Source organism: Aythya ferina (assembly GCF_964211825.1).
Source record: "Aythya ferina genome assembly, chromosome: Z".
Classification (NCBI taxonomy): domain Eukaryota; kingdom Metazoa; phylum Chordata; class Aves; order Anseriformes; family Anatidae; genus Aythya; species Aythya ferina.
This window is the reverse complement of record NC_140299.1, coordinates 18,619,833-18,631,919: the sequence shown is the minus strand read 5'-3', so window position 1 is coordinate 18,631,919 and position 12,087 is coordinate 18,619,833. Positions and strand designations below refer to the sequence as shown.

General features: G+C 39.9%; 1 protein-coding gene across 1 annotated transcript in view; it reads right to left on the bottom strand.

Moving 5' to 3' along the window:
- The window catches only part of MTREX (Mtr4 exosome RNA helicase), a 46,988-nt gene that overhangs the window by 16,313 nt on the left and 18,588 nt on the right, over nucleotides 1-12,087 (bottom strand). The window lies entirely within an intron of this gene.

Below are 12,087 nucleotides of genomic sequence, written 5' to 3'. Positions count from 1 at the left end.
TCATACGATGGGTGAGCAATTGGCTAACGGGCAGGGCCCAAAGGGTTATGGTAAATGGGGCTGTGTCAGGCTGGCGGGCGGTCACCAGTGGGGTCCCTCAAGGCTCCATTTTAGGGCCGGTACTTTTCAATATTTTTATAAACGATCTGGAAGTAGGAATAGAGGGTATTTTGAGCAAGTTTGCTGATGACACCAAACTTGGAGGAGTTGTGGACTCGAATGAGGGTGGAAAGGCCTTGCAGAGGGATCTGGATAGGTTGGAGAGCTGGGCGATCACCAACCGCATGAAGTTCAATAAGAGCAAGTGCCAGGTCCTGCACCTGGGATGGGGAAACCCTGGCTGCATGTACAGACTGGGCGATGAGACGCTGGAGAGCAGCCTAGAAGAGAGGGATCTGGGGGTCGTGGTAGACAGCAAGTTGAATATGAGCCAGCAGTGTGCCCTGGCAGCCAGGAGGGCCAAACGTGTCCTGGGGTGCATCAAGCACAGCATCACTAGTAGGTCAAGGGAGGTGATTGTCCCGCTCTACTCTGTGCTGGTGCGGCCTCACCTCGAGTACTGTGTGCAGTTCTGGGCACCACAGTATAAAAAGGACATGAAACTGTTGGAGAGTGTCCAGAGGAGGGCTACGAAGATGGTGACGGGCCTGGAGGGGAAGACGTACAAAGAACGGCTGAGGTCACTGGGCCTGTTCAGCCTGGAGAAGAGGAGGCTGAGGGGAGACCTCATCACAGTCTACAACTTCCTCGTAAGGGGGTGTCGAGAGGCAGGAGACCTTTTCTCCATTAACACTAGTGACAGGACCCGCGGGAACGGGGTTAAGCTGAGGCAGGGGAAATTTAGGCTGGACGTCAGGAGGGGGTTCTTCACAGAGAGGGTGGTTGCACACTGGAACAGGCTCCCCAGGGAAGTGGTCACTGCACCGAGCCTGTCTGAATTTAAGAAGAGATTGGACTGTGCACTTAGTCACACGGTCTGAACTTTTGGGTAGACCTGTGCGGTGTCAAGAGTTGGACTTGATGATCCTTGAGGGTCCCTTCCAACTCAGGATATTCTATGATTCTATGATTCTATGAGAAGTTCAAAAGAAACATTTAACATTTCTCATAATTCATTATTTTGTTCAATTACTTTAACCTTAAAATAATAGTTATTAACTATTAAATCCATTGTTTTAACAGACTGGAAAAACTTATTTCCATACCTTTTTTTCTCTCTAGGAGTAAGGCTTACTCATGTCTTGGAAAGTTTGTTCAAGAATAAGTAGCCTGCAGCTTCTTTAACTTAACCAATGTCTCATTTTAAAATTAGTTTACAGGTTATGCCACAGAGGCTGTGGACTCTCCACTTGTGAAGACACACAAAAGCTGTCTGGATATGGTTCTGGACAACCTCCTCTAGGTGGCCCTGCTTCAGGACCAGGTGACCTCCAGAGGTCCCATCCAACCTCTGTTCAAGGATTCTATGAAGTTTGACTTCATTTATTTATTTAAAATAAGCTCCTGTTTACAGGTATTTTAAATAACATTAAATAACATAAATAGCATAAATCACATTTTTAACATTAAAAGATGCTGAGGAATTATTCTGCAGAGGTATCCCCTTGCTACTTCCTTTCCCTGTTCTTATCTTCTAAGAAAATTTACTTCCATCCTCTGTCAAAAAACAGGTACTGGACTTGACAGAAGTACCACAGCTTACTTATGTTCTTAACCAATAGGGAGATTTAATATATACCAATTAAATGTTTATAACAATAATGAAATAATAATAATAATAATAATAATAATAATAATAATAATAATAATAATAATAATAATGAAACCAACCAGCTATTCAAAGAACACACAGCAGAACCGAGGCAGAAGACTGCCACACTACAGCCTCTCTAAGCAGAAACAAACTCAAGTACCAGCACAGAAGCCCATACTGATAAAATGAGTAAGAAGTCACTGTGACCAGATGACAGAGACCAAAAACTTCTGAAGTATGAAATCACCAACTGTGGTGTTTAATGCTTCGACTAAAGCAGCACAAAAAAAAAACAACCCCCACACCAAAAAAATACAAACCAAACCAAAACAAAAAAACAGCTGTTACAGAGAACCCTTTACTGAATGTTTGTATCAAGGAAGTAACAAAATAATTACATGTAAAACAAGTGTAAGATAAAACAAATCTAACATTTTGCTTTCTGTAGCTAGAGACTCACTCAATGATTCTATATTGTATTTATGTGTAGGTGATAAATACACAAGTAGGTGTGTTTTTTTTTTAATCAATAGATGCGCCAGAGAACAAAAATATCTCTTTAATTAAATAATGAAACGTACATTTAAATTAATCCCATCAGTTCTGAAGTTACCTCAAATGGGATTCTGATAAAACAGACTTGTGTCAATAGGGGCAAGATCAACAGCCGAGCTGCAGTGTGTTCAGGAAATCTGAAGTTTCTACAGATTTTTGAAGGTCAGACAACTTCCGTTGCTGATGCTAACCAACGCACAACTTTTTCCTTAAACCTGAAACAAGGATTCGTGCCCAATGCTCTTGTCCATTATTCTAAATATATCAGTTGTTCTAGGCAAGAGAAATTGCCACTCCCTAAGAAGCTTGCTTCTCTGAAACAGAGAACGCCATTTAAAGAATGGCATTTACGACACAGCGATTATGCCAGTACCAGTTCAGAGGGGGACAGATTCTTCCCAACACCAACATTTATGGCTCTAGCGAGGCATCAACCAAAGCAGCTGGATCCCACCCGCCAGCTCGCTGCGGTCACTGCCCTATCTACAGAGCAGCAGAGATCTGACAAAATGCCGCCGAAATCACTCTGTGAACCCCACCATCCATCCTCACAGTGCTACGTTGCTTTAAAGCTTAATTTAGCTGTGTTAGATTATCAGCAAGATTATCAGTTATTATCAGTTAGCAAGATTATCAGCTATTTGAAATAATAAAATCGACATATCACACTCGTACTACCATAAAGTGAGAAAACAACATTCTTTCCACAAGCACAACATACGCACAAAACATTCCAGGAAAGACCAAACGAATCCAGCAGATTCACTTTGGAGTCTGTGAAGAAAGGGTGATTTAAAAACAAATGAAAAAGAAAGCTAGCTACTTCAAAGATCACAAAAAGCAGACGTATTTGAAAGGCAGCATTTGAGCCAGCTGCTGATGTGGCAACTTTTATTTTAAACACATGACCAGCATTTTACAATTTGAGAATAAGACCATACAAAGACAAAGACAAAGCACTTAAAATAATAATTCTTTTTTTTTTTTTGGCAAAAATTGTGAATTGTTTCTGTATTTTTCTCTGAGTTTCAGAAATTCCTGTTTTCTCACTGTTGATCCTTAGGCAATTTTATGCTTGAAATCAGAATCAAAAGTCAAAAAAAGCTTTTTTTTTTTTTTTTTTCCCTTTCTGGAAACTAGAATTGTAACTTCTCCGAACTAAACACAACTGAAATAGCTTTACTCTACTTCACCTTTAGCACAGCCAGAGAATTCTGCTAGGGCACTACTCTTTTCTGACCATCCCAGGCTATGAACAGATTCACATCCAGCGTACAGCAATCATCCAGATGCCTTTGAATCAAGTACCTAATAGCAATGCAGCTGCATTAGGAAAGCTAAAATCAAAATACAGTTACCCTTACGTACTAAATACTCACTAAACATGATTAAAGAAGCAGCCCTTGTCAAATAACAAAGGCATGATTTCTGAAGAGGAAGTTGGTTACATAAAGACACTTGTCATGTACATATGGTGGAAGGAAAGGAGAATGGGAGAGGAAGAAAAATGAGATGTATTCATAATGGGAAAATGGATAAGGTAGCCCTTCCCTTCCTAACTTGCTACTCAAGAGTTTATGCAGTGTAAAGGGTTCAACCAACCTGGGGTTTCCTTGGAGCTAAGGTATAACAGGAGGCAGATCTGTTTAACTTATCTTTTCTCTGTCCAGTTCTAGCTCCTCCTGCAATCCCTTTCTCTGCTCAAGCCCTGTATCACTATTATTAGTTTCTTAAAAATAGTGTGAAGCATGTGCCTGACACATTTAGCTCACCCTCTACCATAGATCCTCCTGTCACAGTTAATCAGCTTTCTCCTCTTCAGGCCAGAGTTCATGATCACCTGCCTCTAGTTAGTTCTCTTGGTCTGTGGAAGCCTATTCCTTGTTTCCAGAGAAAAGGTTCTGTATTACAAAAAGAAAGAGCCACCAGAAAAGAAAGAACCACCCACGCAAAAGCCTAACTGCTTAGAGCTGCAATGAACTTTGATGAGAAAAACTGCCATGTACAGTCACCTTCAAGTACATGCTGTGTCCATCACTTTATTGCTGCTGTACCATCCAAGTACTCCTAACCCCTCTCTACAAGTTAAATCCCCTCTTCAAAGAGAACGGTCCACTGCTTCGAGCCTTCAACAGGCAGTAACAACAGATTTATTTCTGAATAATTAAAAAAAAAGGGGGGAGGAGAGGGCAGACAGAGGAATGATTTTGGAATGATTTTTATCTCTCCAGATGAGAACAGCCTGGATACACAAAGTGCAGTTCTCACAAATTAATGACCTACTTGGTGTTCTTGCAATCACCCCATTTCAGAAGTCTGAAGTCAACTTAACATGAGCACCCTTTTAAGATTTGGATCGGAACAGAACGATAGGTTTCAGATAATAATTTTAAAAGCCAAGAACACTGGCATAAACAATTCACTACAGAAATAATTTAGTCAAGAATTAACTGAAAATTACAGCAGCTATACGCTGTGCCTTCTTTATCTGTCAATGATGGCAGAAGGGAATCTCTGAATTGAATCATCAAGCAGGCCACTGAGCATTTACTAGCCCTACTATTTCTTGCCCACATCAATTAGAAACATAAAACAATTGGGGAGGAGGCAGACTAGTGTCTGGATTTGATATTCACAGCTTTTTCAGATTTTTTTTTTCCCCTGTTGCTGTTAAAAATAGGAAACCTTGCCTAACTGGAGATGCGAGGCTGTCGTTGCTGCATCATGGCACGTAGTGTTGAGCGAGACTTACATTTGGTAAGGGTTACTCTCTCTGTTCTCTCTCATAGTGGGTAAAAATATTTACGCTTTCAAAATTGTTCCCATGCAGAGACAGAAACAAATTTTACATAGCACTTTCTTGCTCTCCAGTCTCTCACGGAAAACATGTGCAAAGCTTTCACAGGGAATGTACGATGGCAAATACTGTCTGAACCTAACTTACGGGGACACTGAGAGCTAACAAAGATGAAAGAGGCAACACCCTCTCTATATATACACAAACAGTTTCTTTTAAGCAACAAAAAAAGTGTCTTTCATAATTACACAGATCATATTTTAGGCCATTTGTCCAACTGATAATTTAATTTGCTCATCAAAATTTCTAGAAACAAGCTGAATGATTTAGTTTCCAATAAAGAAATAAAGAACAGCTTTACAAAGAGAGCAAATAACACAATAAGAAAGATTTCATTAAAGACACAAGTGGCAGCTTGATACATCTGTAAGACAAGTATCTTTACGAGAAATACTATCAGTGCACTTTTTTCCACATATCAGTTATGTAGGTACCGTTTGCATAAACAGATCTCTCAGAGATACCAAAAAAGACTCTGTAGTTATACTGATACCAAGATAGTCCTGAGCTACATTAGCAGGACTGCAAGAACTATAAAACCCCCTCCTGCAGGGTTATTTTTTAATAAACAATACTAAGCAGCTATTTTAAGCACACATTTATTACCAATCTGGCTCACCGCTTTGTCTCAAAAACAGTTACACCAACACAAACAGAAGCCACTACGGGTGGCAAATGACTGCTTTCTGCAGGCTTTGCTGATGAAAAACACCCAGATTTTGGTTCCACAAAAATTTCAGTTCTAACAAGAGACTTAAAAAACCCAAGACCCTATCTTGGTTTCTCTTCCATGCAATGTATCTTGATTTCTCTTACATGCAACCATCGAAAACTAGTTCTGAATGACTCGACATTTCAGTCATTTACTTTCACTAAGACAGTAACTCTTGCCGTCATATCCTTTGTTTTACCTCAGGCTGGTCACTCCAAATTCTGTTCTTCCACTCCACATTTTATCACCATTCTGAACTTGTCACAGAAAAAAAAAAAAATAATAATCCTATGCACTTGTACCAAACCATCCTTATTTAACAAAGTAGTATTTAAACTTTCAAGCAAATATTTATAACTACAAGTATTTTATACAAATATTTTACTATAACTTGAAAAATTTAAATATTGACCCTCTCTATAAAGGATCATTAATTGTTCTGCCCAGAATACAAACAAACTGGGGGAGCTGGGAGTGGAGAGGCATAGTCATTTGATGTGTTCAGCACCAATTCTTTTGGATCTGGCTTGGTAATACTAACTGTATTTGCATAATGTCTGAGTAATTTTGTTCCATCCAAGCTGAATGTATTCAAAGGAAGCTGAAATGGAAAACAGCAAATAGTATCCGTATCTACACTCAGAAGCTAGTTTAGTTACTCAAAACACTGGTTTCAGATTCGCTACTACAGACTACTATCAGGTCAGTAAATACACAGTACATTTTTGATTTAAAGTGTGCCTTAACAAAGGATGTAAATTTCTAACAAAAAAAATAGCATAAAAACATGTTCAGGGAATCTTGTCTGTTCGTCATATCTCACATATCTTGTTTTAAGCATAAGGCAAAGTCAAAGCAAAAAGTCTAGCTTAATAATTTGAAATGTAGTTAAATTTGTAACACTGCAGTGACGAGTTTACTAAAGTAAAAGCAAATTTCCAAAATATGTCACTGTGGGTGGTTTTACCCAGCTGGGCAGTTGAACTCCACCACAACTGCTCTCTCACTCCCCCTCCTCGAATGGAAAGGGGGAGAAAGTATGTTGAAAAGTGGATCAAGGGCTGAGATAAGGACTCACTCAATAATTATTGTCATGGGTAAAAAAAAACTTGAAATAACGAGATTAATATAATTTATTGCTTATCACTATCAGGCTAGAGCAGTGAAAAAGTAGGAGCAAACTAAAAACACCTTCCCCCCAACTACCCTCTTTTCCCTCCCACAGGCAGCAGCTCTTCAAGCACTGCTCCCACACGGCTCCGTCCCACGGGGTCCATCCATCCCCCAGGAGCAAACTGCTCCAGCACGGGTCCCCCACGGGTGGGGGCAGCTCCCCCCAGACCCCCTGCTCCTGCGTGGGCTCCTCTCCACGGGCTGCAGCTCCGGCCTGGGGCCTGCTCCTGCGGGGGCTCTCCATGGGCCGCAGCCTCCTCCAGGCCACATCCACCTGCTCCACCGGGGGCTCCTCCACCCATGGGGGGGCTGCAGCGTGGAGATCTGCTCCATGTGGGACCCATGGGCTGCAGGGGGACAGCCTGCTCCACCAGGGGCCTCTCCCTGCACAGCCCGCAGGGGAACTGCTGCTGCCTGCCTGCAGCACCTCCTGCCCTCCTCCTGCACTCACCTGGGGGCTGCAGGGCTGCTTCTCACCGCTCTCTCCCAGCTGCTGTTGCACAGCAGGGTTTTTGTTTTGTTTGCTTTTTCCTTTTCTTCAATCTGCTCTCCCAGTGGCCCAACCAGCCTCATTCCCTGGCTGGTGTCTGGCCATCAGTGGGTCCCTTTTGGAGGATCTGGAGCTGGCTCTGCTCTGACATGGGGCAGCTGCTGGGCTCTGCTCACAGAGGCCACCCCTGCAGCCCCCCTGCTACCAAAACCTTGCCACGTAAACCCAGTACAGTCAGCTGGGGGAAAAGCTGCTTTCCACAGACAGGTCTAATAAAACTTCAAGTAACTTGTGGTATTAACATGCAAGCAACCACAATTAATAAATAATACCAGTTAGCTTAATCCTCCTGGATCCAGAAAAAGCCTGAAATGAAGTCCAAGAGTGACTAACCATTTACGTGCCATCTGATGTAACCCATCTTGCCACATTTTGGTTGCAAATCTCAGGAAGATCTACTTGCTTTTCAATTCTATCTGCTGGCTAGTATTAGCTGTCTAAAAAATCATGAGCCTGTTCAGGATGGCATTTGAAAATCTGTCTGCCTTCAAACAGCTGAATGCCTCCACAATTTCACAATGAAGTCTTGTTGACTTTAAGCAGACTTTAAATTAATGTTGGATGTTAAGTATCTTCCTGAATTGAAGCCTGGAAAATTTCTGCAGTCCAAGCTTTGTAAGAACAAGATGAGTTTGCCAGTTTAAAATGCAAAATAATCATAGAAACATATTAAAATTATTTTTAACTAAATTTTGATAAAGTATCCAAAAACTGTTTGTTTCATTGAGATCCTCATCTATGCCATAACTCTGGATTACAAACCAATTTACACTGTCCTTATAGTACCAGTGACAACGTATTTCTTCAGATTTTGCAATGGCTTTTCCAACAAGTGTTAGTGCCAACCCCCAGCTGAAGTCTATTTCTCTTCCAAACTAAGCTTCATTAAGTTTTTCAAATCCTGATGCATCCCCTGGACTGTGCCTCTTGCCCAGTAACCTTTAAGTCAAATCAAAGTAAAATACTATACTTAAGATGAAGCATTAAGCTGATACTAGCCAAAGCAATGTATGTTGATGCAATGACAGTCTGACTGGAGTGCTTAACCTGCTGCCTTTTATTTATTTTTGCCAGCAGTACTAAAGATTCTGTGCAATCTTTTTCAAAAAAAAAAAAAAAACATATTAGTAAGCTTTATCATTCTATCCCAATTTCAATACAGGCCACCGCATTTTGCCCCGAGACATTATTCACACATTCTGCTATCAGGATATCCTTCTCTCACCAACCAAGCGTGTGCTGTGATTTTGCTGAATGCTGCACTTAAACAACTGCTCAGACATAGGTTCCTGCCTGTATTTGACTGTACCCTGAGCCTCCTGATAGAGACTGTCCACAGCGCTCCGTCTGCCTTCAGAGGCAACCATGCACAGCTACCAACCTCAACTTCTTCACTTTAGACAGTGCTAAGCATTTCACTTCCAAAAAGGACCTTGTCTGATGCTTTAATTCTGGGCTCACTGCCTGATCATACAGCAAAAAGTTGGTACAGCTAATAAATGCAAAGTGAAAACTCACTGCAATTGAGTAAATCTTACCAGCTGAAAAAACTCCCACTCGTTAGAAAGGTTTTCTGTATGTTGCTCAAAAGAGGTCACCTGAACAAAACCAGCATAATGCTAATGTGTATGGATAATTTAAAGCACTAACAAAGATGAACGACAGTTTAGGACTGCCCTAAATTTCTCTAACAACAACGGAACAGTAAGAAAAAACAACCCCCTCAAACAATAGAATCCATACTTTCGCACTAGGCAATTTTTGAAATTTTACTATTTTTCAACCCAACTAAGTACATACACTTGTTTATTTTAAAACAGAGCACAGAATATAGGAGCAGCTGCATGGCCTATCAGTCACAGAATCACAGAATTTCTAGGTTGGAAGAGACCTCAAGATCATCGAGTCCACCCTCTGACCTAACACTAACAGTCCCCACTAAACCATATCCCTAAGCTCTACATCTAAACGTCTTTTGAAGACTTCCAGGGATGGTGACTCCACCACTTCCCTGGGCAGCCTGTTCCAATGCCTCACAACCCTTTCGGTAAAGAAGTTCTTCCTAACATCCAGCCTAAAATTCCCCTGGTCAACACCATATGAGCCCAAAGAAGAAACAACAACAACAACAAAAAAAAAACAACACAAAGACTACATGAATTACTAATGCGTAAGTTTTTTTCTTTCCCATACATTAGCTACTGTTTTTGTCTAATTCCAATTTATCATAGTCTTTACAGTATCTTGTAATTTCAGATTACCTCACAACTCACAGAAGAGTTATAGTTGTTTGCTACACTTTCTGAAGTTAAAAATCCACATAAAATGACACTGGTGGCAAAAGCTTTTTAACCCTTTCTGCAGACAGGTAGCTTTGCTTTGTAAAACTAGTAACACTCCAAAATTCATCAGATCACTTGTATTCCAGAAACTTTCTAATATTTGAAACTCCACATCACCTCCTCACCATTTCCATTCATACATTTATTCCTGATCACTACAAATCTCCTTATTTTTATGTAAATATTGCTTTGCACATTGAACATAATTTTCCTTGTAACTTGGAATCTGAAAGGAACTGAGCTATACGTGGTACAGAACAAACAATGAGAACATAAAGCCTAATGATGCTGCCTCAATTATTATGGAATGACAATTCACGTGCTTGCAAAATTAAGGAACTTTCCAACATGTAACTGCATCATGGTCATACGACAGGCAGGATGGTAAATGAAACATATTAAACTCCCTGAATTCCTATCATACCCATTTGGCTATTATAATAAAACCTAAGAATCAAAATAAAGCACAAAAAGACCAGACAGATTTCTAACAGCAGCATACAGGCCAAATAACCACAGCAATCCCAGCTCTATAAATGAAGGCCCTGCCAAGGAGCCAGATGTAGGTAGTGGAATACCTCCTGCAGCTTGGCATTGGGGCTATTTATGTTACATGTGCAAGTGACAAGGAAAGCATAATATTGTATATTTTATCTGGCTAGATGAATGTTTTCTTTCAATTTTTCAGTCCCATCTAACTTCTCCTGTGAAGGAGTAAGTAAAATGTAAAGCACTGATACACTCAAATGCAAGTCTCTAAAACATACTTCACTAGCATGTTTTCTTTCATTATAAAATTATTCATTTCCATAATATAATTAGCTTAAGATTTTCGACTTTTAGAGAGATAACAGATTACCACTGTTCAGCATCCCAATTGTCTCTGTAAGAATACTTGCTTTGTAATGTGGCCAACTAGAGACATGCTGCTCCAGTTTCAAAGGCCATCTAGCGTCCAGGAGAAGCTTTTCACTTCCCACCTAAACTAATGTGATGCAGTTTAAAATTCCCCCTCACCCCAGCCAATTCTTATAAAATATTTCTTTACATGCAAATGTAAGACTTTAATTTATTGTCTTCAGGAAGCTAACAGTATTATAAGCATTCAGTTTTTATAAATTCATAGATTTATGCAAGTCACCAGTTTACTAAATATGCAGCAGTCAAACAAATGCTAAGGGTAAACAGAAAACCTAGATACACTGCAGAAGACAAATGCATGTCACTGAGTTTAAGAAATATTTACAAATATCCCACATAAGAACTCCATTTAAGATGTGAACTTTGAATTTTAAGTTTGAAGTACTGTACACAATGTCGCAATAAACAGTGTCATAGCCAACAAGCACAGCTGCAGTATCACTGCTGGTACTGAGACGTATACAAAGCCCTCACTTCACTGATCACACTGCCAGGCAGCTGATCACAGCATTTCTTAGATGTTTCACTCCAGTGTTCATGAAATGCTTTGGATCAGACCTGCATGAGGTTTGAAGAGCTACAATGTAAGTATCCTTACATAAGAAGTGTCCTATTATTCCCAATACGGTTCTTAAAATTATTTCTTTTGAATTTTCCCTATAAATTGTTAGCTTGTCCTGGAGCAAAGCCAATACTTGATGTGGCAGCAGAATACTACCACAAGACACAATCATGGTCTTGCCACAGATAAACACTGTCAGTCAGCAACTGAAGTCTAATTTAAACACACTTAAGGATGAGTACAGACTGTGAAGAGTCATTGGTTTGCATGCATTCTTGGCCTATTTTCACATGAAATATCCTCTAAATGTTTTGTATTTAAAAAGGAAAATTAGTATTTTTATATTATACTGTTCATCTCATAAATGATTCTGTTTACTGCCTTTTCAGCAACTGGCTGAATAGCTAGAGAAGCTTCAGAAGCATAAATATTTTCATTAGAGTCCTTTCCAATCTTCTTAAAAGAAATCTTAAATTCAGTCCTTGCTCCCCAGTAAAGTAGTGTGACAAATTAATTAAATACATTAACTTATTTAGATCAGTGGAGAAGAAACAAGAAATAACAAAAAATTAAAAGGTTTCCATTATTCTTTCCTTTTTGTTTCCTTATATTTCAAAAGAAAAAACAAAGGGCTTACAGTTTCCATGAAGGAAATATTCTTT